General features: G+C 37.8%; 1 long non-coding RNA gene across 2 annotated transcripts; it reads right to left on the bottom strand.

The window, feature by feature from the left end:
- Positions 1 to 299: 299 nt before the first annotated feature.
- LOC144201914 (uncharacterized) lies at positions 300 to 27,692 on the bottom strand. 2 transcript variants are annotated; one of them, XR_013327421.1, is made up of 5 exons: positions 27,341 to 27,692; positions 25,853 to 25,887; positions 12,926 to 13,000; positions 9,744 to 9,903; positions 300 to 456 (listed from the first exon to the last, which is right to left on the bottom strand). It is a non-coding gene; the product is annotated as an uncharacterized LOC144201914 (long non-coding RNA). The 2 variants fall into 2 exon arrangements; XR_013327422.1 differs by lacking the exon at positions 300 to 456 and adding an exon at positions 5,530 to 5,781.
- Between the last annotated feature and the right edge of the window lie 66 nt (positions 27,693 to 27,758).

Raw genomic sequence — 27,758 nt, forward strand, 5'->3', positions numbered from 1 at the left:
TAAATATAAATTACACTAGTAATATTGCCCACCACTTGGTTAAGAGAAACTTATTTCAAACCACGAGATGAGATAATAAGCTGCAGGAAACAAAGTATGTCAAAAAAAGCTTCTCGGGCTAAATGACAAAGGATATATTCTAATGTGGACCAGACCATTACATGCCAATTCAACAAAAAAATCTTGCAGCCTTTGCTTTGTTCAATGTGAAGAAATGGTCAGAGTTATGTCAGGATATTATTTTGGGAGTTGACAAAGTTGCCATTTTGGGGAAACCCCCTTAAAGTCCTCACCTGTGTTAGCTGTGTGGTTTTTTCTTCTTTTTGAACCACAAGAGGGTCATCAAATAGGTCAATTTTGAAGCCTTGTATGACATCAAGATGGCGATTAAAACAGCAGTACAGAGAAGCCCGGAAGAATCTTTCCAACAGTGCATGGGAGCATGGCATAGAAGACCTGTAAAAGTGCATTGAAGTCTAAGATGATTCTTTTCAAAGCATTAGTACTTTGCAATTCAAATATCTATCTTTTGTGCAAGCAGACCTGAAACTTTTCTGATACATCTCTTACAAGCAACATCTGTTTTTGCTCTTTTATCTCTGAATTCTAGTTTCCTTCTTATTTAGTTTCACAGCAAACAACATGTCATTTTCATCCAAGTTGACCAGCTGCTCTCTATGTTGGTTTCTTTTTCAAAAATGTTCTTTCTATCGTCTTCGCCAGGCTGTGCTTCAAAGAGAATGATTTACTTGCCTTCAGATGAACAAATGAATGAATGAGTGAGAATCTTGGCTCACTTTCACTTTCTCTTCCAATTATTTCCACAACTTGCACATTGCTTTGAAGAGCATCACTGATGATAATGACTTTGCCACTCTCAAACGTCTTGTTTTCTCTTTTTATGATCACATCTGATATATGAATTCATTCTTTCATTTACTGTATCACATATCCTCACAAGGGTCGCAGAGGGTGCTGGAGCCTATCCCTGCCAACTATGAGCACCAGGCGGAGGACACCCTGAATTGCTGGCCAGCCAATCACAGGGCACAAGGAAATGGACAACCAATCACACTTAGATTTTTTATATTTCAGTCACACTAGGATCAAATTACGCCAATATTCCTGCATGCTCAATCATAACATAATTGGGAAAATGTTAAAAAATAATAATATTACTAATGATAATAATGATATATAAAATACATATATAAAATACATATTTATTTATTTACTTATATATTTATGTATGTATTTATGTACCTATTAACTTGCTTATTACTTATTTATTTATGTCCAAAATGACTTTCCTGTCTCTGCATTCTCACCCTCGTGCTTATGTGACAATGAAATGTCCCGGATACGGGATGAATAAAGTTTTCCAATCCAATCCAATCCAAATTACACCAATATTCCTGCATGCTCAATCATAACCTAATTGTGAAAATGTTAAAAAATAATAATAATATTAGTAATAATAATAAGGTCCTAGGAAAGAAATGATCACAGAATCTTTTGTTCATTCCATTAAGCAGAAAATGCTGGCAACGCCCTCAAAATGACTAAATTCTAAACAGTTAAATACACCAAATGGGTATTTGTTAATCTCATACAGCTTCCTCTGTGTGTTATTGTTTAAAGATACCAAAAAACCATAACGGTAAATCCAAGATCATCATCCAGGCTAACAAAAGTGTCTCTATGTTTGAAATTCACAGTGTATAATTTAAGCAAAACCAGCACGTAGGTCTTTCCAGCACTTTATGGTGTAAGACATTTTTGCATAAGGAGAGGAATCTTCCCTCAATAACAATAAATCCCCATTTTGACAATAGCTTGGATGACGTCTCTGCTTGCACATGATTTACATGGTGCACATAACAGGATGAAACAATGCACATCTTTGCTCGAAGGCCTTGTGAGTCTGTGGTGCTTCCACTCAAAAATCTTTCAATTATGAAAACAAATGCGTGATTAAAAGTGGTGCACGAAGTTGTAAAGCCAGCTGTTTGAGGCCCGGCTGACAAGGCTGTGTACAAGAGTCTCTACTCCCTATGAATCAAATGTCCCATTGTGCTCATCTGGAGTGGATTAGCAGGGAGGGAAGGTGGGAAGGGGTAAGCTTTGATATACAGAGAAGGAAATGGGTAATGTCCTGGAACCACATGCAACATCCTAATAGTAGCTGTTGACTGATGTTAGAAGACAAGCAGATAGTAGATGATGTGTGAGTGCAAATGAGAACAGGGTCATCTGACAATTTCAAGGAGGAGTATTGAAAGGTGACCTTCATAACGATTTTTGTCATAATCATCAAATGTAAAAATAACATTCTTTCATTTTCAGAACTGCTTATCCCGACAAGGGTTGTGGAACGGTGCCACATTGACTTTAAAAATTTGACAGATGGGCCGGGTCAGCACAAGATACGATACATATAAAAAAGTGCATCCGTTAACAGTACATATGAAACATAAACAATAAAAATGGGACTACAATATTAACATACTCATCACTCATCATTAAAGTAAAAAGTATCAAGTACAAAGTAAAGTAAAAAGGAATGTATTAAGAAATATTAAAATGGAATTTTTTTTAAAAAGATAGAGGAGCTGTAAAACACGAAAAACAAATAAGAGTGGACAGAGCTACTGCCACTGGCTTCCACATGATGGCGCCATCTTGGGAAAACGTCGGCGGGCCAGATTAAAACGCCTTGCAGGCTGAATGTAGTCCGTTTTTACACTAACAAGTGCATCGGTCTACGATTCCCTCGCCGTTCCGTAATGTATTCGTGCCAAGTGAGGACGTGCTCATGCAGCGGTAAGAACAGCTAATTTAGGATTGCTGCACAATCTGCCCTTTGAAGTCAGCGAACAACATCTTCAGCACGAAATAAGCCCTCCTTACCAAGTACACTGCTTCATTGTTTGACTGCCTCGTTGGGGTTGTGCACGCATGAGAAAGTCTAAGTCAAGCAAATTATAGCAAAAAAGTCGTCTGGGAGCAGTACATTCCAAGGATTTCATTATTCTTTTATATATTTTTTTTAGTGATGCGTGTTTTATACGCTGCTAAGGTGATTATAATTTGAGTGGTGAAAACACCCAATAAAGCAACCTAAACATCCTCAGTGTGGTGTCATTTCTTACTCTTTTCGGAAAGCGACAGCAGAGATTATTTGAGGATAACGCTGCGCACAACATGGCTGCCCTAGCCAGATCAAAGCAAAGACAATCAAAAGCCATAGCCAAAGCTACAGCAGTAAGCTCTTTTAAACGGCCTGCCTCAAGCTTGGGGAATGCTCGGGTTTGCCTTGAAATTTTCCCTTTTTTCCCCAGGACCCCGGACAGTGAAAGGACTGCCATAAATCCTTCGAAGCGAATTCAAACAGCCTTGTGTTAATATTAAAACCTGTACCATGTTTTTTGCCTTCACCCAACAGCCTCTATGTAAGTTTGTATGTGCATGCAGAGGCTAATGAGACATGACACTAGTCATAATGGTTTAAAAAGCCATGTTGACAAAGAAAGAACTTCCCCACAATCCCAGACAAGCTTGGTTTCTCACAAAAGGTAGTAAAAAATAAATACATAAACTATGAGTCATCTATGCATTTTGACTTTGTGAACTCTGAACTTGAACCCACTGTGTGTTTGGGAATTGATGAATGTATTTTTTCGGCCTTCAAGACAGCTGGTGCCTTTGCACCACACAAGTATGGAAATGGACATCAGACTGGTAATCCATCACTTTTTTTCCCCTGCCGCTTAAAGTAATATAGTCCAGAAGTCTTTGGTTTTGTCTTTAGACATCAGTACAATGTACTTTAAATAAACCAAGATGTAAATAAAGTATGGGCTTTCACCTTTAATTGGAGCATGTTTGCAAAATATATAGAATGTAACATTTAGGAATTATATTTATTTAAGTAATTGGCTGCCACTGACACAAATAGGGTTCTAATCTGGTTTGACAAGCAGAGCTAAAGTGACCAATTGAGTATCTAAACTCTTATCTTTTATGAGCCACACTCCAAATGCTTAATTTTATTCCCAAAAGCATTCATCAATCATTAATCCAGTATTGGTGGCCAGCCAATTGCAGGGCAAAACCAGACATACAACCATTCACACTCAAATTTATACCTATGGTCAATTTTGAGTGTTCAATCAGCCTACTTTTGGAATGTGGGAGGAAACCGGAGTACCCAGAAAAAACTCAGGCAGGCCCAGACAGAATATGCAAACTCCACACAGGAGGACCAACCAGGAATCGAACCCAGGACGCCAAAACAGTGAGGCAAACCATTATCAGGCCACTCAGCGTCCGGGCAACCCCAAATAAATTAAAATATAAAGAACAAATTAGGTATAATATTGATGTATATATGTATGTATTAATATATGAATATATAAATACTATATATATGCATATGGCATATGTATGTATATGCATATGCATATATATGCATATGGCATATGTATGTATATGCATATGCATATATATGCATATGCATATGCCTATGTATATGTGTTTATGTGTGTGTGTGTGTGTTCATTGATAGTGCATCTCGTAAACTGAAAATTACAGTAAATCATTTACTGCCAAATTTTGCCGTCTTTGACCGCTAATTACAATAATGTATGTGCATATATGTATGTGTAGTATATATATTTAATGTTTGTTATGAACAATGTAAAATTCCTTATTTTGCAAGAGGTTAACTAAGATCTACTAGAACTTTAAAAGGCCGGTTAGTTCAATATTACTTCTATAGGCAAGTCAGTAGTCTGAATTTAAGACAACTGAGCATTTTGAAGTACTGCAGACACAAGTCCGATCAAGGTAGCTAGTTAAACAAGAACGTGCAGGAAGTAGACTGCAGTGAAGGCGTTTCCAGTCAAGTTGTCAGGTTTTTGAGTGCAAAGCAATAGATTCTGAGTCACAAGTCAATAGAGGCTGATTTCAAGTGGAGTTTTTCTTTAGTTAAATTGATGACAAAAGTAAAAGCTGCTAGATCCACATGTAAGAAATAAATGAAGGCAGCTGTAGTGAAGACTTGGAACACATGACCAAAGGGGTCAACATACAACTGGGTGACATGCATTCTCCAAAGACTTCATGGATCACATTAAAGTGGAATGCTTTTGAGCTCATTAAAACAGTCTACATAAAATGCCTTTCAGTCTTTAAGTCCACAAGTTCTCTTCCATCAAATCTTGATTTCAAATCCTTTGTTGTGGTGTTGAAAGGAAAGTCATTCAAAATATATTGCCATTGTTCAAATCCCTTTGGACCTTCTGATATGATGAAAAATACTTGAATTTAGTGCTGATTCAAATTGGGATTTGTTTTTATCTTTTTACCTTTATATCAACTTTGTACCTGTGCCTATTAAAAGCCAATAATAAATGAAACAGATAAAAAATTAGAGCAAAACAAAATCAACACAATATTTCTAAAGAATCATAAATTGAATTTTTCTCAAGGTAATTAATGCCTAAAACAACTCCCACCCCAAACATTATCTAAAATGCTTTTACACACTTTTGGCATACTTACCCCTACACAACGCTGCCATAAATAAGTACTGAATAATTTAAAAGAACAACAAAAGTTTCATCCCCCCTGCAAGTTGGCATTCTGCTAGTAAAGCACATCAAAAAGTGGAAAAACAACCACCTGCCTGAGGTGTTTTGCTTTTGCCTTGGGGACAGTGGACACACGTAGACCTCTCCTAGGGATAACCCAACTTCAGGCAGAATGCATCAACTGGAACTGCAGTGAAGAATAAACTAGTGTCGCAAATCACCACCAAAAGATTCATTAAAACCGAGATCAAACATTTGCCTTCAAGCCTTAGTTTGGAGTGTTGATGGTTGAAAGGGACGTTGTTGAAAATGTTAATTTCAATGCTGTTTTTCCTATGCTTTTTGCAAGATATTGATTTTTTTTGCTGTGTGCCCGAAACCGTCCAACCTAGGACCATAAAACACTAGCAGGTGAGATTCACTGTCTGTACTGTATATAATGTGTCCCTAAAATAATATTGATAAATTATCTACTACTCCCTCTCTTCATAAAGGATGATGAGGGCATGGGAAAGCAACAGTTAATGTTAAAACCCCTTGTTGTAAGTGTTTTTTTTTTTGCCAACAAAAACCCTTAAGACTAATTTTTGGAAAAGATTACTCCTGAAAATCACAAAGTTCACCCTGGTTTGAATGTTGGGAGGTTTTCAGAGAAAAAAAATACATGTAAGCATGTTCAAGTTAAGAATTCATGAATATTGAATTCTTCACATGCCTTCTAACCACAGATTAGATAAACGCATAAACTCATTGACTACCTTTGAGGCGATCAGTGTCTATTCTATGCCAGCTCCTACCAGTCAAAATCGATTGAAAATCTATTTCCGTCATTGTTATCAGAACATGATTATTCACTGCCTGACCAACAAGTTAAAATATTTTGGATGTTTAATGCTGTTAGGGGCAGTCAATACGTTAAATAGCTGTTCAGTATATGCAGCAATATTGGTGAAACATCAAATCTTTTAGTCCTTTTAATTATAACACCTCTAAACCTAATGACTGCTAATTTATTTTTCAATTTTGAACAACTTAGATATATAATGGACATCTCATAGCCTTTTGGAATTGATTCAAAGTTTCTTAAAGTGGAGCTTCATCCGAAGGGAAACCATCTGTGTCACCTTTGATATTGCAAACACAAACTAAGCATCCATATATATGGTGAGAAAGCTACAACTATTTGTATTTTTTTTATATCCACTGCAAGATTAGAAGAAAAATTGGACTTTTTCATTGCCACAGAAAAAGACCCTCCGCCCTCATTTGTCTGAGTGCACGATAAATGACTTTGTTGGCACGCCCTACACCTCTGCTCTAAATATTTACCCACTGCAGACACTTTCAGGCCCTTTTAACAGAACTGTCACGCAATTGGCGTTATTGCATTTTTCAACCGCTGCCTAGCTCGCTTTGCTTAGATGTAAAAGATTAGCTGTTAGCGGGAGGTAGTGGTCTGCATATCGTCGTTAAAACACGACAAAATCTTAAATATACGAGTGTCATTTATTTTTACTCTGCTCATAGCTGAGCTTCCTGTGTCCCCCGCCATGGCAATTAAGGCCAAGTAGGATCAGAGCGGCGTTGGATGAAAGGCTCATAAGCCCTTCTGAATACAGACGTATGCCAGGCACCAGCTCGCTTGCACACTTCCTTCTTTGTTCCTCGGCAATTTTGCTGATCGGCTGCAGAGGCCTCGAGTAGCCACGAAAAGGGAAGATATTGCAGGTATTAACAGAGTCCATTTCCACTGTCAACATGTGGTAAGTGAAGGCTTCAAAGGGGACAGCAATCTGGTATGAAATTAAACCAGGGATCAGTCCAAACCCAGTGGCAGAGCTTGGGATCAACAGCCCCCAAGGCGGGTGAAGAAATTTACAGAATATCTGATGAAAATGTCCACTTTTGGAGGATTTGGACTTTAATGTGGCAAATAATGAAAAAATGAAAAAGACTATTGGCACCTGTGTTAGTGCAGTTAATATTACTACTTTTTTCATTCTTGAATAATAATCATCACAGACATTTCTTGAAATGTTTATGTTTCCAGCCAAATTAATTTCAGTCCATCTCATTGGAAATGTATTTTTCTTCCACACCCCGCACATGAACAAATATAAGCAACCTACTAGTTTTGATGCCGATTACCACATCACCAAATTAATCTTTGAACTGGAGATCTTACCCAATGATCAACTCATAGCCGTAAATAGTAGTAACTGATAGTGTGATAGTAAAAAAAAAACAAGAGTTTAAACCAGTAGAGGACAAACCTATTGATTCTCAAGCCCAAGGCTTTAACTGCTCAGTGATCTCAGTGAATTATTTTTAGTCTGCACAAAGCATGGGATGCAGAACAGCTATCCCAGGGCAGAGACAATTATCCTACCAATGGATAAATCTTGACAAATCCAAGGCTAATGACAACAGAAAACGTGGATATTAGCACACAACATGACTCAAGATTTCACTGTAACTTTCACAAGACACCCTGTTCCAGATGAAGCAAAATGGAGCCTGAACAACCTTTTTGGCTCAAACTAAGACTCTCCAGGTTACACCAGAATCAATTGAGTCCTTATGAATACTTGCAATCCCAAAACCATTGACAAATACTTTGAGGCCTATTGTATTTGACAGTCTATGACCCGTAACTGGGACGACAGGATGTCTGACTTAATCATGTGGAGCTTTCAATGTACCCTACACAAAGTGGCGACACCCTGTACCAGCTGCACAATCCCATAATATTGGATTTCAACCCTGCAGCCTGAGACACTCTGCTATTGCAGCTGACAACCAACACAGCTACACGGAAGATGGACTCACTCCAATGTGTAATTTTCTCATTCATTAACTACTTGAAGTGCGGACATTCTGATTCTAATTTCTCATGCACTACATATAATATTGACAGCCCTGAAACATAAAGTCAAGTGTAACAATTTCAAGTAATTATGTTGGGTTTACCATGTTGGAGTAGCCTTGATATATATCTGAAAATGAAATCTGCCGTGTGCAGCAACAGAATTGCATGTGCAAGAAATTAGTCTCCTCCCTTTTTCCACTGTTGTTGCAGTTATAGAGTAGAGTTATGCTTCAGACTATCTGAGAACAAGACCATGGAAATCCAGTTTATCTTTACATCTTAAAGATTACAGTCATTTACAAGGGTCTTGGAAAGTTTGAAACACAAGAATAGAAGGGACTTGTTATTTTAGCTTGTCCTTCTCCTACTTAGCAAAATAATGACAAATAGCAGATCAATGCAGGTCTTTACCAAATAAAATCCCTTTGTGACCAGCGGGCCAGTCTGAGACCAAGACTTTTAGGAGTCAAAGACCTTTAAAATTTGGTCACGAGACCAGAAGACTGATCTTAAGAGATAAAGGAAAAGAAGGACAAAATGTTGATTTGCTTTCAGAGTTCATTGCTACTTAACAACTGACTTTACGTCCTCTGATTCCAATCTCGTTACATTTCCAGTCATTGCAAAGTAAACACTACTAAAAATGATCCCAGTGAAACCCCTACTAAAACAACCTTCTATTTTTCACTTCGCATGATAAAATTCCAACTTTTTATTTTGACAGGTCTACAACATTAAGTCAAATGTGACATTTGAGAAGAGCAACGTTTTAAGGTGATGAGGAAGAGTCTCTGTTGTCAAGAATAAGCCTCTGGTAGTGCATTTACGCCAACCCCCACCCTGCTCTCTCTTTAAATAGCACCGCAGGCAAACATAAACTCAATAAATATTTAAAAAACACTACTTATTAAAGTTGCAGAATGTCACTATGAAGCTCTATAATGTCTCACAAATTGAGCTGACAAAATGCAGCGCTTGGCTAGGATTAAAGTCAAACGGTTTCACGTCAATTTCCGTCGTCAAACTGCTCACTATAACCTCACATTGTTTCTTTGCTGTCCCCAAGTAAACCATGTGGTGGTAGTCTTCTCACTAGACTTGTGATCTTTGCACCCCTCCCCCCACCACTTCATTAAAGTGAATGATGGTATTATATCCCCCGGGCCACGAAGAGCGAAACTACATTGATCTACAAATCCTAGGCATCGTATGGATACACATCACTCAAAAAAAGGGGATAATTCATTAATGAAAAATAACTAAATATAAAAAAAACTTACCACAGCACCTTTACAGACAGGAATGTTTGATCAGTCAAGGTCACAATGCTTTTCCATGTTGTTCGAGGAGGTCTTGGCAGCAAAGACAGGCGCTATCCACCTCATCTGTATTCTTTCCACTTGGCTTACGTCTGCAGGATCATGCAGATATAGGATTTTGCTGGGAGAATTAAAAGGGTAGATATATCAGATAGAGGCACAACGCATGGTAAAATATTATTTATGGCTCTGCGGTCGGAGTAACTAACGGCTCAGAGTGCAGTCAGCGAGAACAATGTTTTATTAAACAAAACACAAAAATGGCTTCAAACTGAATTAGCTGGAAGTAATCCAGTTCAAAGATTTGCATGGCTCCCCCCTAGACTAAGTCACATTTTTGCACACTATAAATCATTTGACAGAAAAACACTAAAGACATTTTAAAATGGCTTTTTTTTTGCATAGTAAAATGGCTGTGTTTATGTATGTAGGCATTATTTTCAACAAATACAGTGTCTTATGCAGATATGTTGAAGTTTGAATGGTTTTCATGGAAGAGATGGAAATCCTCTCTGTGAAAACCATGTGTATTGCAATATTATTGAGTTTGATTTAAAAAAAATCACAATCATCCAATGATCAAATTTGGGTTGGCTAAAAAATAGAAATAATTGTGGAGAAATCTAGATGTTTTAGAGAAACCTGTATTTTGTATTTAATCATTGATTTTAAAAATAATTAATAAGTACAAATTGAACTAATACACCTGATGCTGTAGAGATTCACTTGCCTGACTTCGATTTAGGCAGGCGTGGGCTCGAATCCCAATGGTGGTGATATGATTGTGAGTGTGAATGGTCTTTTGCCTATCTGTGTGCCCATGGCTGAGTGGCGACCAGTCTAGAGTATACTCTGCCTTTCACCCAAAGTCAGCTGGAATAGACTCCCAGGATAGTAATGAATGAATGAAATGAAGTTAAATCTGTCTGTGACTTAAACGTCTCATTAGCCAAGAGACACCCAAACACCGCACATCCCTTCCACTTGGTGACTCAGAGCCTACGGCCAACAATTAGGCTGCAATTAATTTATCACCCTGGGATTCAAACCTACCAATTTTCCTTCTAATGCATCCAAGAATAAGTTGCTATTTTGGGAAGGTGTCCTCACTAAGAACAACAAAGTGTGTGAGATCTGTAGCACTCCCTCGGGGTGGCTTAAAAAATATATATAAATAAATTGGAAAGGTTGGAAATGGCTTCAATTACAACACAGTAGAAAAGGGATGGCAGTTTGTGTACATTTTGGAATGGGAAGAATTTAAAAAACAATAATTTCCAGTAGTTAAGTTAAGTTTCATAGCATTTTCCCCAACACTTTGTCTAAAAGCCAACCGTCCATGGAAAAAAATATTCAGATAAAATCTCCCCAAATTTCCAAATACATCCTTTTCTTTGAAGATTGAATCATAACCATTTTAATATCAACATTACTGGTGTTTTACTCTCACTAGGAAATCATCCCAGTGACAGCTGTCAGCCTGCATGTCACAATCTTTTCCCTCCTCGTCACTTAATGCTGAACTAATAAACGAAAGTTGTTTCTGCGTTGCTGTCCCTGTGTTTGTTGACGAATTTCATGCTATGACAGACACATTGATGCATTTTGGTTCTGGAGTGAGAATCGAGTAACTCACACAAGAGCCTTTGGCTGTTTACCCCCCGCAACTTTGATTACCGTGCGGCAATAACCGAGTGACAGCAACAGCATGACATCAACGTCTAGCAGGAAGCAGTGACATGTGACATACAACATCGGATGGGACTGATGTGCAAAATAAATATGGTAGCCTAGTGACACCAAATAGATTTTAATAGCTGGTTTATTATCTTTGGTCTTTGACATCCTTAGAAAGCCACAGTGATAATTAAAGAGATCTTGACATTTTCCTCTCAGTTGCCAACTTTAAAAAAAAAAATGTTAAGTGCGTCAACTGTTTCTGTGAGGTAGGCTGATGCAATATCTTAAATTGTTGGCTGCCATTGATGGCGATAGATATAGTTAGTGCTTGGCAATATGACTAGATATAAAAAAGTGCTTGGCAATATGACTAGATATAAAAAAGTATCATATGTTTAGTAATGATTATCTAAATGAACTTAATAAATTAATTCTGTTATCTCTATTATCAATGTATATTGTAAAAATACACTGCGCTCTATTCTGAGCTGATACTTGTGATGATAACTCTATACCAGCAAACCAGGGTTGTGAAAAATCACCACACGAAGCAATAATATGGTGCACAAATTCTCATCACCTCATATTCTGAACTACTTTATCCTCACTAGGGTTGCAGTGGGGGATACTGGAGCTTATCCCAGCTGAATTTGGGCCAGATGCGGGGTAACACCTGAAATTGATGGCCAGCCAATCACAGGGCACAAGGAGACGGACAACCTACAATTCAGTGTCCAGGCAGCCTACCATGCATGTTTTTGGAATCTGGGAGGAAACCAGAGTACCCGGACGAAACCCACGCAGGAGAACATGCAAACTCCACACAGGTGAACCGACCTGGATTTGAACCCAGGACCCCAGAGCTGTGAGGCTGACGCACCAACCACTCGGGTGCGCAAATGAAAAATTCTAATATTTTAAAAAGGTAGTGAACAACATACATAGCCCCTCCTAATTAGTTTTTAAATTTCCAGTTTGAAACATTTGTTTTGCTCCAATATCATTATCTTGATATAAAATTACCCCTTTGTGATAGATTTTTCTCCCCCGTATTGCCTAATTCAGTGTTGTTGTTGTTATGCTTTTCATGATACCACTAAAACAACCAATAGTATTGCTTGAAATAAGTGGAAATATAATAATGATTTTGTTGCACGCCCCCCCTCTGCAAACAAACTGTACAGGGGTCATCACATTCAAGTCATTGCAATTCCTGTGTTGATGTCTAAAGTTATAAATATTTGAACAGGGAGCAGTAACACGAGTAACATGCAATTACACGGCTAATGCAAAAACAGAGGAGGGGCATGGGCTGGCATTTTTAGCCCCCTGCTCCTTCCCTTTCACTTGTACCCGCAACAACTGCCTTCCCTTCTCCTCGCTTTCTAATTCCACACGTAGGTGGAAACGATGCATGGCAGCCAGCTCCACTTAAGGGTGCAGAATGTTAAATGGAGATGTACCTGAAGGTGACACAATCTTGGCAGGGGCTTCAACACTTTCCAGAGAAGTTGATCAACCTCAGCGACTGGCCGAAACTGCGGTGGGAGGAAAACTGGAGTAAATGCAAGCCTTCATGTTGATGTGTCACACTTCATACATGTCACATGTGTGTGCCTGCCAGGCTTAACACTTTGTTTAGGTCTCAATTCAGCAGCTATTTATGTCAAAGAGGCACATTGGCTATTCTCGTTGCCTGTAATGAACTCCTAAAATCTATTTAAAATTGGTGCTGTGCTGGTGGTTGGCAGAACTGTACCTCACAGTTCTAAGGTTTGAAACTTTCTTTTTAGAAAATGGAAAAGATGGATAAATGGATGAATAGTATGGGGATATGAGCCTAAGCAGAAATATAGTAATAATAATAATAATAATAATAATAAGGGAATTGATTCTTAATGCCACTACAAAACCATCATTTACATACTGAACAATTGTATGACAAATACAATTGTTCAGTATGTAAATGATGGTTTTGTAGTGGCATTAAGAATCAATTCCATTATTATTATTATTATTATTTTTGGGAGAGGGAGCTTCATTGTGCCAGTGTACTACCATTATCAATGGTTTAATTAGCAGTTAGTAGTTTCTTATTTGTTTATTCATACTTCATTATTAATTTGGTCCATCTGTTCATTACAAATTTTAATATGCTTTATTTGTTTAGTATGATGACCTTGACTTTTTAGAAACTAATTTTAATATTTTTTTTCCTCTCAAAGTAGTCCCAGAACATTGTATTAGATGCAAAATGTGAGGTCAATGATCAGTTTGTGGAAATAAATAAACGATGGTGTTATTAGTAGGAGTATTATCCATTCCCTGGTGTTGGAAACTATCCAAGTTGTCGTTGAGCAATTTGCGTGGCATGAATAGACAAATCATCTAGTTGGCTACAAGTCCAATTCTGATTGAGTTACTTGTTTCTGTTTGGGTTACCTTTAAACGAATGAGACAATAGGCAATTGTCTTCTTTTGATGAAAATGGTTGCTTTCAAGGATGACGACCAAAATATGAGAATATTTCTTATTGAAAGGCATGTGAAAATGCAAAAGTTTTGTACAATTTAAAGTTAAACAAGGTCTCACAATGTAGAATAGAAAATCAAAACTATGTTGACTGGGAAGTGTCAGGCGAATTCCAGAGTCCAATGGCTTTTCAAAAGGAAAAAAGCACTAACAAAAAGTGCCACAATGCAAATGTCAATTCCAAAGCCTTGTCATCCAAAATGAACAAAAACCCAAATGCATACTGAGGAAAACAGAAATGTGAATAGTCACAACACGAATGTAAACAGTAATGATACAAACCCCAATTCTCAAAACACAAGCCCCAATTGCTCACAACACAAATGCAACTTGTTAGAACATAAACCCCAATTGCCCCAAAAAAAAACAAATGCTAAAAAAAATGCAGAATTCTACAAAATGAATGCAAATGAACTAGACTCAAAAAGTAGACTAGACTAGGATTAGAACTACAAATAGTTGTGGTCCTAATGTTGCTACCAAAAGCAATACATCCAATTGTAACTTTGCGTACAAATTTCTAACTGGTAATAACTTACATTTTCAAGCTTTGTACTCTTTATTTTTAATATTCAAGCTGACATAATAATAACAAATAATTCAATGCAACAAATATTAAACAAAATACAGATGCCATGGGGATCATCGTTAAGTTAACTTATCCCCCTGTCTATAGAATCTGTAATGAAGATATGTGGGTGATGAATTTTTTTGTATTTTATTAGTTCTTGAATTAAATAAAAATGTGTGCAAAGCTTGAAGATGTAAATGACAGAAATTCTCTCACAAATGTACACTTTGATGAATAGTTTGCTTTATCCGGCAGCAACATTTTATTCTAAATGGGTCAGCATCTGCAGTCTGCTCTCTGGGACTGGTTGGAACCATAAAATGTGTTTTATCATTTTGGGGTGTAACGAGACGAAATATTGCATAGTTTATGGGTGAGGACTTTAATACATCAAAATATAATTGTCTCAAGTGTGAAAAACTACGAATTAATTGAATGTAGAGTATGTCAAATAGCCTATTTAATGAGAAAAGTGATAAGGAAAATAAATGAAACCACAATCCCTTCTGGGATGCTGTGGGACCTCTAATTACTTATGATTTCAAAACAATTTGTCCCATAGGAAATTATCTAAAGTGAATTCATTCTTTTCGTGGTGCATCACGTCATTGCTTTGCACAAAAGATGCCTTAAGGGGAATTTTACAGTCCACTTTGTATTTGGTCTGCTTACTTAGCAGTGAAGTGTACATTTACTGTAACCTTCACTGATGCATTACTTACATTGCTCATATGCTCAACCCAAATATGGGATGAGTGAAATGTTAAAAATGTCCCCGGTGGGTTTGTGTGGTACGGATGAAAACCATCATTGAGATGTTGTCTGTTTGGAGAAACAGCATCAAACAAAGGCTAAAATGTTCTGCCTTTTTTACAATTACATCTTTGTAGATTCATCATTAGCTCTCTTACTTGAAATAGATTGGATGTCTTTCACTGTCTGGCATTGAATCAGTTAAAATATACATCAAATGGGCCCCTATTGACCAAGCGTGAGTGTCTGAACTACATTTAAAATGTTAGAACAAACAGTAACTCATCACATGTCTGATATTACCTTTTGGAAGTAGCTTGTCTAAATGGTGACCAAAAATCATCAAGCTTTTTTTTGTGTGACTTTTAAGACTCCCTTTTCCCAGACACAACTGTAATTATTACTTATTATCAAGCTTTTGCCATATCCATTTCATGATACTTCTACAAAGAGTCCAGATGTCGCCCTCCTGCTATTTTACGAAGCGAAAACGCCAAGCTTCAGGGTGGCGGCCAGATATCAAGTCCACAGTGCAACATTAACATTTATGTGGCTCACATTTCCCACCGCCACTCGCCGCAGTTTGCGCTCAAATCTGCCCTCCCCAAAACGTTGCATCCTTGGAGTGATGCATCATTTCTTATGAGATGACCGTGGAAGTATGAAACATCTGGCCGAGGTAACACCTTGCTGTTTCCCAACGGGAGTAAAGTCATCACATTTGTAGCAAGAGGGACAGACAAAGGTGATTTTGTTTTATGTGCGGGGTGTTTCCCAAACACATTTTTTAGGAGAGGGCGTGTGGGGGGCTCTTAGGCGTCAAGCTAAGATGTTCTTTTTCCCACGCAGAAAAGAAGATTGAGAGTTTTGTGTCTACCCGGATTCAGTATCAGTTTACAACTTAAAAGAGGGTCCGTTCTCCACAGCTTGACTTTTTGACTGCAACATTATAGAACAATTTGCAGAGCACCCACCCAATTTGGAAACTGCTTAATTAGCATCATGCCAATGCCGAAAATGATCAGGGCAGATGTAGCGGATTGCCCGCCATTCGCGTGACTGTCAAAGTATTTTCTTGACGTGTGGTTAGTATTCCTGGCCTGAAAGGTCTCCAATTTCTCCACGGAAAAGCATTGCAGTGGGGGGGAATTTTCATTCTCTGACGTTATTTACATGGCCATGGCTTTCCAGATTGTGGAATTTTTTTGGCATTGAACTGCATCTGGATTTCTAAACTAAAAAATGCCCCAAACTCCACCCCCCTCAACAAAACTCTTATAAAGCCACAAACCAAGAAGTTCCTTTTCCTTCTCAGGGAAGGGTGGATACAAAATCCGGGTTTCATCGGAAAAACTTCCTCCAACTTCCCCCCTTTGGTTCAGTTTTTACAAATGAGCAGCAAACCAGTCTCAAGGGTATTAACGTGTCCTTGCTGGAGGTGGAAAAGTCAAGCAAGCGTTGAATCTGGTTTCCATCCCGAGTGCCCCACCTTGACTGGAATACAATGGACAGGAATAGGCCTGAGATTCTTAACTCAAACTGCAGATTCTCCTTGCAAAAATCTCTTGATGTCTGACGAGCAAAAGCAGCTTTGAATGCCATCACGAGGCCATATACTTTAAGTACAAGGAATTGCACCATTGCGTTTACGGTCAGCAATGTGACTTCTACACACAGGTGGGTTTTTTGGGGCAGTGAGTTTAATACACGCAAAAAGGAAACTACTTTTTCTCAAGAATGATTAATTTCACCCAAGTGAAAACTCTGACAATTCTGTTAACCGTAATTAACAAGAAACCGTCTGTTCAGTTTCATCTGGAGACACTAATCTGCAAAGGTGTCAAACGGGGTTGTGCGATCGAACGGAAGAACAAATTCAATATTTACAAGTGATTGTTAAACAAATGGCCTTATATAGCCATGAAATATGATATCAATAATGCATAAATATTGTTTACTGTTCCACCACCAGTCACTTCCATTAAAATTGAAAACACTGAAGTTTATATTCTCAAACTTAATACAATTAAAGATCTCCACTTTGCCTTTCATAAATCAACAAAAACGTGCTTATAATTTTTTTCTCTGAGGTCCGCCTTTGACTGGTTTCCTTCAAGAATCAATTGTTCTTCAATTTGTTTGACAGTCAATCTAAATTTTAATAACAGTTTTATAAAAGGATGATTTTAAATGTGACGGGTGGCACACACACATGACTGTTTTTATCACAGACAAATATGCAACATATCTTGTGTGGATCTCAAGTGAGCTAATCATTGTCTTGCCGATTACACATAGGTATCTTCCCTTTTCTTTCATTTGTCCCCAGCCCGCATATCGATTGGCACAGCGCCCCTAACGCGTCATCGCGTCTATATTTGTCAGTGTTGCTTGCAGTCTCTTATTGAGGGCTAAACTTTCTATACATAATTAAAAGAATATGGGATCAAAGAGCCAATGCCTTAGCCAGTTATTCAAAAACTTTGAACCGGCTCTTCCCCAGTCATCTCCATCAATGATTTTCTTGTGGTAGCCACCAGACAAACAAAGGCACCCCTTTCCTATTTGCGCCTCATCCCCTTTGTCTCATATTTGATTCGCGGGGGCTTTAAGGCTTTAATTAAATTCTGATCCTCCGCTCTCATTTTCTCCACAGACTGTCCCCTTCCATGGTGTCTCTGTGGGAGGTTGCGAAGCCGGCTTTGGTGCCTATTGTGGTCTATATGAAAGAGTCATGTGGAAAGCTCAGCTCTTCATGATAGAAATCACACATGTGGAGCAGAAAGCGAGTACAAGTGTGTGGGCTTGCATGCACTGTAGTGACACCTCGTCTAGTGTGAGGGGCTCCCACCTGAGTTGTGGGGTTTGCGCAAAATTGTCCTGACCACTATTCCAATTTTTCTTTGACTCCATCACTTTTGCCTTTTTTCCAGTCCCGTGGCCCACCCACGTCCATGACCCACATAACTCGGAATCAGATACAGCAGCAGTCTGTCATGAGACAAGAGTTAGTCCAGGAATGAGTTCTGCACTGCTGAGCCACACTGACAGTGACGGACAGGTCCAGCGAGAAGAACTGATGGCCAAAGTTCCTCTCCTGTCTTGTCTGGACAACATTGGTGACGTTTGTTAGACGGCCGGGTCTGAAATCAGTGCCTGCTGCACTTGAGGGTCCTGAAATCTGAACCCTGTTTTATTCATCTAATGATTGTCCTTCGCTGGGTCGAATGACAGATTTAGTACAGCAGGTGGTGGAGAACACAGTGTTAGTATAGTGCTGAACTAAGCTATACACCTTTATGTATATAAAGTATGAACAGAGCAGTGCTATTTATAAAGTTGTATTATGGAACTGAGGTTATTATGGAGGAAAAAAAATACGTTAATTAACTTTGTCAGCCAGTCATTATCCAACTCGGTCAGTTTTAAGAATGTTGATTTGTGAATATGGAAAAATCAGCCCATGACTGCATTTATCTCTTTACCATCTCTTTACCCTACCACATGTCACCACAGGATCAAAAGAGTAAGCAGTCTTGTCTCCCCTGGTTGTGTCTTTTCAAGGGTATCTGTTGTTTAATGCGCCGTTGAAAAAGCTACAGCTGGAAAAGTGAGCAGCAGCATTTTTAACAAGCTCACAAAGCCCCTAAAGCCTAAATCCAGAGCTGACCAGCTCACGCACATGACAAAAATGGTCCCTCTGCCCACCATTAGCAAACAGTGCATGTCAATCCTCAATTTTAATTGAACTTCTCCCTCTCTATTTTGATTATTTTTTCGCAAAGGCCACGCTCATGACGCATTGATTTGGAGGGAGCAATCGGCTGACTATAGTTGAATTCTAATCAGCATAATTCAAATTTGCAGTCGGCTTGCCTGAGATATGCCAACGAGACCTTCAGGGCACCCATGGAAAATCGGCATGGACGAAGCTTCTTTGGGTTCGCTTATTTCCGCAGGGGTGAAGAGGGATTTGTCCTAGGAATAAGTGCGTCTTTCCCGGAGGGCTGACAAATCACAGGAGAGAAGCCATCGTCAACATAAACAGGATATACAACCCGCTTGATTCTTCACAGTTAACGACGCCATAATGTGTACATCATGAGAATTAAATCTTACTCGTCCTTGGATGTGATTGAGCATGTCATCTCTATCTCTGTCACACATGCCTTAGGAGAAAACCGGTGTGCTGATCTGAATCATCAATAAGTGGACATGAGAAAATAAATCTTCAAAGCCTTTGGGTGCAGTCTCACTTGATAATAATTACACGTCAGTTTAAAACGTGACTCTCAGCATCTCATCTCATCTCATTTTCCAAACTGCTTTATCCTCATTAGGGTTATTGGGGGTGCTTGAGCCTACCCCAGCTGACTCCAGGCCAGAGGTGGGGGACACCCTGAATCGGTGGGCAGCCAATAAGAGGGCATCAGGAGACGTACACCCATGCATACTCAAACCCAGATCTAGGGGCAATTTAGAATGTGCAATCAGCCGACCATGCATGTGTTTGGAATGTGGGAGGAAACCGGAGTACTTGTAGAAAACCCACACAGGCCCAGGGAGAATGTACAAACTCCACACAGGTGGATGTGACCTGGATTTGAATCCAGGACGCCAGTCTCAGCAACTCTTTCATACAAATATCTAGTAATTTTTCGGTGCTGGTCAATGTTGTGCAAACAACACAAATTTACATCTGTACTTTGAACTTAATTACTAACAGTTCATTGGATGTTTCTCAGTCAGTGGCAGTCAATGTGTTAAGATACAATTTGTTCCCTTGCGTTGATATTTAATGCTTGCATGTAAAAGTTTCTGAAGAACAGTGTGTCATGCATGCGTTCTTGTAAAGAATTCATTATAAAAATGAAACGATGTGGTTGCAATGGGAAAATGTGCTGCTTGACTCACTCACTTGAAAACTTTCTAGTCTAGTCTAAGCGCCCACTGAAATACTAAAAGGAAAAAAAATCCAGGATATGATCACTCCTTTTTTAGGCTTTCATCAGTCACTTTTATTCCTTGTTTGAAGGTGGGAAGTTAATTAAATGAATCTTCTCTGAAATTCCCATCTCTGATAAAAGTGATGACAAAACACGCTACATGAAAGTACTTGTTAAAAAATACATTTCAAAAAGTCATGCAGTATTCATGTTCATATTCTCCCAGAAAATATAGAGTTGGATATCTCCTATTCGAATGACCACAATGGAACATTTATTTCCTTTTTCTTATTGCCTATTGGTGCGGTTTTGTCAGAGTTTTTGGTGTTCCTAAGCCAAATATTTGGGTGAAATAGGAGATTTTGATGATGCCGTCTGTTGTAAAAGTGGCATTAAAGCGCTTACGAGTAAGGCTGAAAATAAGACATGTCTAGTCTGGTCTGGTGTACAAGTTTAGCGTTTGCTCCACGTATTAACTTATATTTTTAAAGCGTCAGCGCGGGAAAACGTTTGCTCTCCGTGCAAGCATGACATTGATTTTGCTCCTAATTATCTCCACATGCTACACTTCTCATTGTAAAAACGAGGCCGGCTGGGCGCCACTTGGGTGTGCTTGCCGCTAATATAGTATAAGTACATTAGCTGTGAATTAAACTTTTAAATACAGCATCGATCAGAACACGCACCCCTGCTGTGTAATTCTCACAATGGGAAGCCAGTTGCGATATAGAGCAGCCCCCGACAAGATGGCTGCTTTATCGAGCCGTAGTATTCATTCAAATGCTTCATTATAAAGGTTGTTGCTTTTAATATGTCACTTATCTTTCCTGACCATAAAGAACGGCAAATCAAAAGTATTGTTGTACTCAACAGAGTGCGGGTGGCACCCTGTGTGCATTCTGGAATAAGGAAATGGAATAAAATTATATCCTTACAATGCATGTGCCAACAAAAAGGACGCTTCAATGAAAACACTTGAAAATCAATTGATGTATTATGCAAGACAATAAAAGATGTCTGTTTTTTTTCTGACAACGACTGCAAATTGACATCCGAAGGGCCTTTGAAGTAACGCAGGAAAATAAAATACTCATATTTAATTTCAACAGTTTCGTGCTTGACAGAGAGTCACACAGTGCACTTAGATCTCATCTTTTTTTTTTTCCTCAATCCCTCTGCTGTGCGTTAGAAAGAAAAAAAAGAAGTACAATCATTACGTCTGCTCCCAAACGGCTGTAAACTGTGGGAACAATTGCTTAAATATCGGAAAATTCCTCTTCCCCGGAGTTTTTGGGCTAATGGCAGTCATATGTTCTGTCAAAGGGTGAAAGGGGGGGGCAAATATGTTGCTATTATTTCAACAGAGGAAACCCAACATAAACATCTAGTCTCTGTGTATGTTTATTGTATAACAACACAGACAGCGTCACCTCTATTTGGCAGCCTACTGGTGTAATTAGACTTTAAGTAGCAAAGATTAAAAAAAAAAATCACGCTATTTCCATGATTACTTCAAAAATACTTAGCACTCCAAGTACTACAATAACAACAACCAATGAGACATTGCAGTAGTGTGCATGTTTTTTAAGCTTTCCCAGCTGACATAAGGTGAGTGATGTACAAGTAGTAAAGATTAAAAAAAAAGACTTTCCATGATTACTTCAAAAATACTTAGTACTCCAAGTACTACAATAACAACAAGCAATGAAAAATTCCATTACTGTGCATGTTTTTTTAGGGCTTTTCCATCTGACATAAGATGAGCAATGGACAAGTAGCAAAGATTAAATTTTTTAAAAAGAATCTGACTATTTCCATGATTACTTCAAAAATACTTTGCACTCCAAGTACTGCAATAACAACAACCAATGAGAAATTCCAGTAGTGTGCATGTTTTTTTTAGGATTCTCCATCTGACATAAGATGAGCAATGGACAAATATCAAAGATTAAGATAAAAAAATAAAAAATCTGACTATTTCCATGATTACTTCAAAAATACTTTGCACTCCAAGTACTGCAATAACAACAACCAATGAAAAACGGCAGTAGTGTGCATGTTTTTTAGGCTTTCCCATCTGACACCAGGTGAGAAATGTACAATAACAAAGATAAAAAAAAATAAAAAGCAGACTATTTCCCTGATTATTTAAAAATACTTCGCACTCCAAGTCCTACAATAACAATAACCAATGAGAAATTGCAGTCGTGTGCATGTTTTTTAGGCTTTCCCAGCTGACAAAGTGAGCGATGTACAATCCATCTTAAATGGGAGGTCTGGGAATGAAAGAATACACTGCCAATCCTCTCAGTTCAAGTGGATTGGTCATAAATTGCCTTCATAGAACCCAAGGAATAAAGATTTCTGAACTATGGAGTGCATACTTGTTGTATTGATCCGAGAGTACAGTCCATGAAGCCAATACAGAGGCATTTTCCTCAGGTATGAGAGATTAAGTGTGCAGCTTTGCCCGTTTGCTTGAGCTGCAAATTCAAACCAGAGCATCCAAGCGGGCCCCCGATGTCGCACTGTGGGACGGCGGCAAGCGAGCGAGCGAGCGTCAGAGAGTCTTTATCTTGTTTGTGCAGAAGGAAACGTGGAGGAATGTAAGCTGTACATTTACACAGGCCCCGAGGAAATACAATAGCCCTTCTGCATTGTGCTTGTCCTAATGTAATTATGCATAGATCCCGCTTAGGCGAAAGGAAAGATTCCTATCCTGCAATATAATGTCTGAAAGAGAACGCCCCATTTTTTACTTTAATAACATTGTTACTATTATTTTTCTCAGCAAGACCTTGGTGGAGAAGGTCAGAAAGTAAACAAAAAAAAGAGTTTAGGATCTTGCGGAATCACCAAAGGTGAACTCAATACATTCTAAAGGAAGCTATACCTCCATTTTTCCTCCCCATAGGAGATAATAGAAATCATCTGTTCCAAGGTCAAACTGTGGCTATAATAAACCCTTTAAAGAGACTTTTAATGTTAAACTTTCAAATCTGAACGGTCATGCAAGTGTAAATATAATTTAAACACTTCAAGGTGAATATGATCAAAACAATTATTGTACTTATTAGACTTTTAATTTCTTGGTATAAGCCACATGGTTTTGATTTTAAAAATCTGACTAAACAACATAACTTACTGACAAACTAACATACTAACGGACATACTGCAGAGCTCATTAAAAAAAATCATTGCACCCATTTTTAACCACCGAGGTAGACCCAAAATATATACATATATATATTTTTAAAGGGAAACATCAGAAATTATGTCCCCCAAAATGCCAACAACACCGCTACTCTAATATATTGCCATTAAAAGACATCACTAACTGGTTAAACAACCCCAACATGTGACTAAAAAGTCAACCAACAATGTTGCCAAATGTCAAATTGTCATCTACAAATAAGTTCGTTAAAAAAAGGGAAAAACTGTCCCTTAATGCTCAAAAGTGTTAAAAAATTTCCGAAATGAAAACAACAGAAAAGTCAAGTGCATCACACAAGTGGACAAGTTATACTAAGCAATAGAATGAATAAATAGTCGGTCCGGTGGTCTCAAATACAATAAAATATATAAAATAAATTGGCCTTCAATCATAAACAGGCAGCTTGGCAATCCTATGAAATTTGTGGTATAATAATCTGATTTAAAATCATCGATGTGTGCTGTGATTCTGACTCCAGCATGATGTTTGATGTGTTATATTTTTATTTATTTATTTTGACCAGATTGGACGTGAAATGATGTCCAAACTCACCAGCGGCTGCAACATCAAAGGCAATGGAAATGAAAAAGCTGATAATAACTGCACTGGCGTCCACCAGCTCTTTAATATGCCACCGAAGACGGCGGCTAAAGAGACAAGCTTTCATCTCTTGGAAAATGTTGACTTTATTTATTTATTTTTCATATTTTTTTTCTAATGCATTCTGGGCATGGATGAATAAAGGTTGAACAAATATCTTTTGCTTGCCTCTAATCAGTTCTACTGGAACCATCGTGAAGATCAGCAGAAGAGAAAATGATTGGATGGACGATCAGATTTTTAATGAAAATTTGTGATATCTCGTCTGAGGATCAGAAAATGTTGCTTTAATTGAATTTTGAGGGTTCGGGTGAGAATTTGGGCAAGATTATTGTTTAAAAAATATTTTTGTCACTTTTGGGGGTCAGTATTTATGGTTGGTCATTGATTTTGATTAAAATATAGTTTTGGGACATTGTTCGGTCCAACCCTCTTTTTTGTAACTATTACACCAAGCGCCATTTTTTGACAGCCACAAGCAGTCATTGTAATTAGTTTTTTTTTTTTAATGAATCAATTTTTTGGTCAAAATTTCTGCTGACATGCATTCTTGCAACATTTTTTTTCCTTTTAGGATAAAAATGTTTTTAATGATACTAATAGCAGTTATATGTAAAGGGTGAATAATTTGGGGAAGATTATTGTTCAAAAAATATTTTTGTCACTTTTGGGGGTCAGCATTTTTGGTTGGTCATTGATTTTGATTAAAATATCATTTTGTGACATTATTCGGTCCACCCCCTTTTTGTAATTATTATACCATGCGACATTTTTTTGAAAACATCATAATTAGTTTTTTTTCAATGAACCAAAATGTTGGTAAAAAATGCCTGCTGATATTTTTCAACCAATTTTAGGTGGACATTACGGATGAGATTTGGGGGAAAATGTCGTCTGGAAACCTACAATTTGGCAAACATTTTTGGAAAAAAATGTTTTTAGTGATATTTTAGGAGGTCAATACATTATTTCATGGGGTATTTTTTGCTTTTGTTGACTTCTGCAAGTCACCAAGCTATGGCGATACATTTATACTTGTCCAAGTAATTTCTATTAAAATTAGTACAACTTGCAAAGCAACCGTCCTTGCGTCGCAGTGAGGAAAGGACGTGTGATCTTCTCTTTGCGTATATTACATTGTTCCATTACACAATTCAGTGTGCTTTAGGAGATAACACAGAGCACAGGTGACTGGCCGATAATGAACCAATATATATGCATCATGCAAACGCTGTCCTCAGCCTTTATGAAAATGACATCACACAACACAAAGACTTTTTTGAAGGGCCCTTTGCTTCAAACAATGTCTATTTCTTTGTGCTTTTACTCCGATTCATCGGCTAAAATGAGCTTTTTTTGGAGAATCCAAGAAAACCCCCAAGTCTGCATTTTGTGCCTCTGCATCGGTCTGTAGACATCATAACTCATAAATTAGGCCAAGTTCAACATGTGCACATACCAAAAGCTCCATCTAAACTCGTGTGTGGTCATTTTCAGCCGCAGCTCAAAAAAAGTTTGCTATCAGGCTAAGCTATACAGTGAAGGATCATTGACATAACCATAAAACAACATTCACTCAATTGAATTGGCTTGTCAAAGTTCTATTTTTTTGGTATTCTTTTTAGGGGGGTATATATGGTTCTCAGCTGTAAAAGGCAGGGAAAACCATCACTTTGAAAAACAGCACTTTATTTTATAACCCAAGAAAACCAGATTAGTTTGGCAGACATTATTGAGCCCTGCATACAAACGATTAAAAAAAAAATACACTTACCCCATCAGGTATTAGTCGAAGAAGGTTCTTCAATCCTAAAGGTAAAGAGATAAATATTTTTTTAAAAATTAACAAAAAATACATGCAGTCAGTCACTTGACCACAATTTTTAAAACCATAACACTGACCACTAAAGACTTTGGAAAATCTATTGACCAAATTAAACATGGTAACCTTTATGAGTTCTGCAAAGAAAATGATCAAACTCCCTTTTATGATATATTTATGCAGAAATGTAAGGAATTCCAAATACTTAAAAAACTATTTTCCCACAGTATCTATAGATATAATCTATTTCAGTCTGATTAAAAAAAATAAACGATAAAAGCACATGTATTATGATTACCTTAAATGAAAATGAAATATGATTAATAAGTGCCTCCATTTTTGTAAAGAGGGGCTTTATAATTAGTGATCCTCTCTAAATATTCTGAAAACTGCACAGTAATCCCATTGAACAAGCAAATTGTTTAATCAATAGATTATTTAAATCATCCATGCAAAATGTAGCTTAATAATAAATAACTAGAAGACTGTGATGTTTTCCTTTTCAGACCTCAGCAACGTCAAAGCACTTTTCTTGCCTGCTAATCTGTCATCTACTACATCCCCCCCCCCCCCCCCCCCCAGTTAATCCTTTGGGAAATTAAATCCAAATTTCAGTTCATTGTTTAGGGCTCCCACAGTATCATTACTATTTTGGACCACTCTTGGCCATACTCTTTATTTTTTTCCAATTTATTGCGTGGCTAGCTGTGGAAAACCGAATAACGAGACCTACTTGGTGAACATCGATGATCACAACTGAGTATTTAGCGGATAAGGAGACACTTATTTCCCTCCTGAGTTTATTGAGTAAAACAAATGACTGTAGGATTTGTGTTGTTGGACAGAAACAAATAAATGATACCATAATTCTTCTCAGTGTCTGCTGGAAGCTTCAATAATCAAATACTGATACAAGATACCTCTGGAGGGAGCTCAAAAATTGGCTCTGCTGTGCACGTCTGACAGCTAAAGATAAGGTTAGGTCAGGTAAGGATGTGCTTTGTTGCATCAGTTATCCATCTAAAAAGCCTGAGCATATTCCGCAGTGGTTGCCCAGGCTGCCACGCGGTCCGCACAAGTGATATCTGTCAATTTATTATATTTTAGTAGGTGTTCCATGGGCACCAATTTGGGCTGGCAACTGCCTCTTGAAAAACGGGATTGTTTCGTATTTAGAAACTGAAGTACATATATACATACAGAAATAATTGAATGTATTTATTGTAATTATACAAGTGTATATATATATATATATATATATATATATATATATATATATATATATATATATATATATATATATATATATATATATATATATATATATATATATATATATATATATATATATATATATATATATATATATATATATATATATATATATATATATAAGAAATAAAATATTAATAATAAACATATACATATGAATACACATACCTGATTTCGATGACAGTGTGATTATGTGCACGGATGGTCGTTTGTCTTTCTGTGTTCCCTACGACTTACTGGCGACCAGTCTAGGGTGCAATACTTTGTCTTTCACCCTAAATCAGCTGGGATAGGCTCACCCCCGCGACCGTAACGATGTGTCACAATTTAGCAGGGTCGTGAATGCGTAGTAGGACTCAAACTCGGGGAAAAAGCTAGGACAGGGAGTGGAGTGCTCCAACAAAAACTTGGCAGGATTATTAGAAAATAACAAAGACTTTGGAATCAAATAAGAAAATTAAACCTGACTGGGAGGACGTGGAGAAACTAGGATCATGGGACATGGGCATAGCAATGCAGACAAGAGACTAACAGACAAAGACTGACTTAACACACAGGGTTTAGACAAGCATGGGTTGACAAGACA

This window comes from Stigmatopora nigra, chromosome 9 (genome assembly GCF_051989575.1).
Source record: "Stigmatopora nigra isolate UIUO_SnigA chromosome 9, RoL_Snig_1.1, whole genome shotgun sequence".
Classification (NCBI taxonomy): Eukaryota; Metazoa; Chordata; class Actinopteri; order Syngnathiformes; family Syngnathidae; genus Stigmatopora; species Stigmatopora nigra.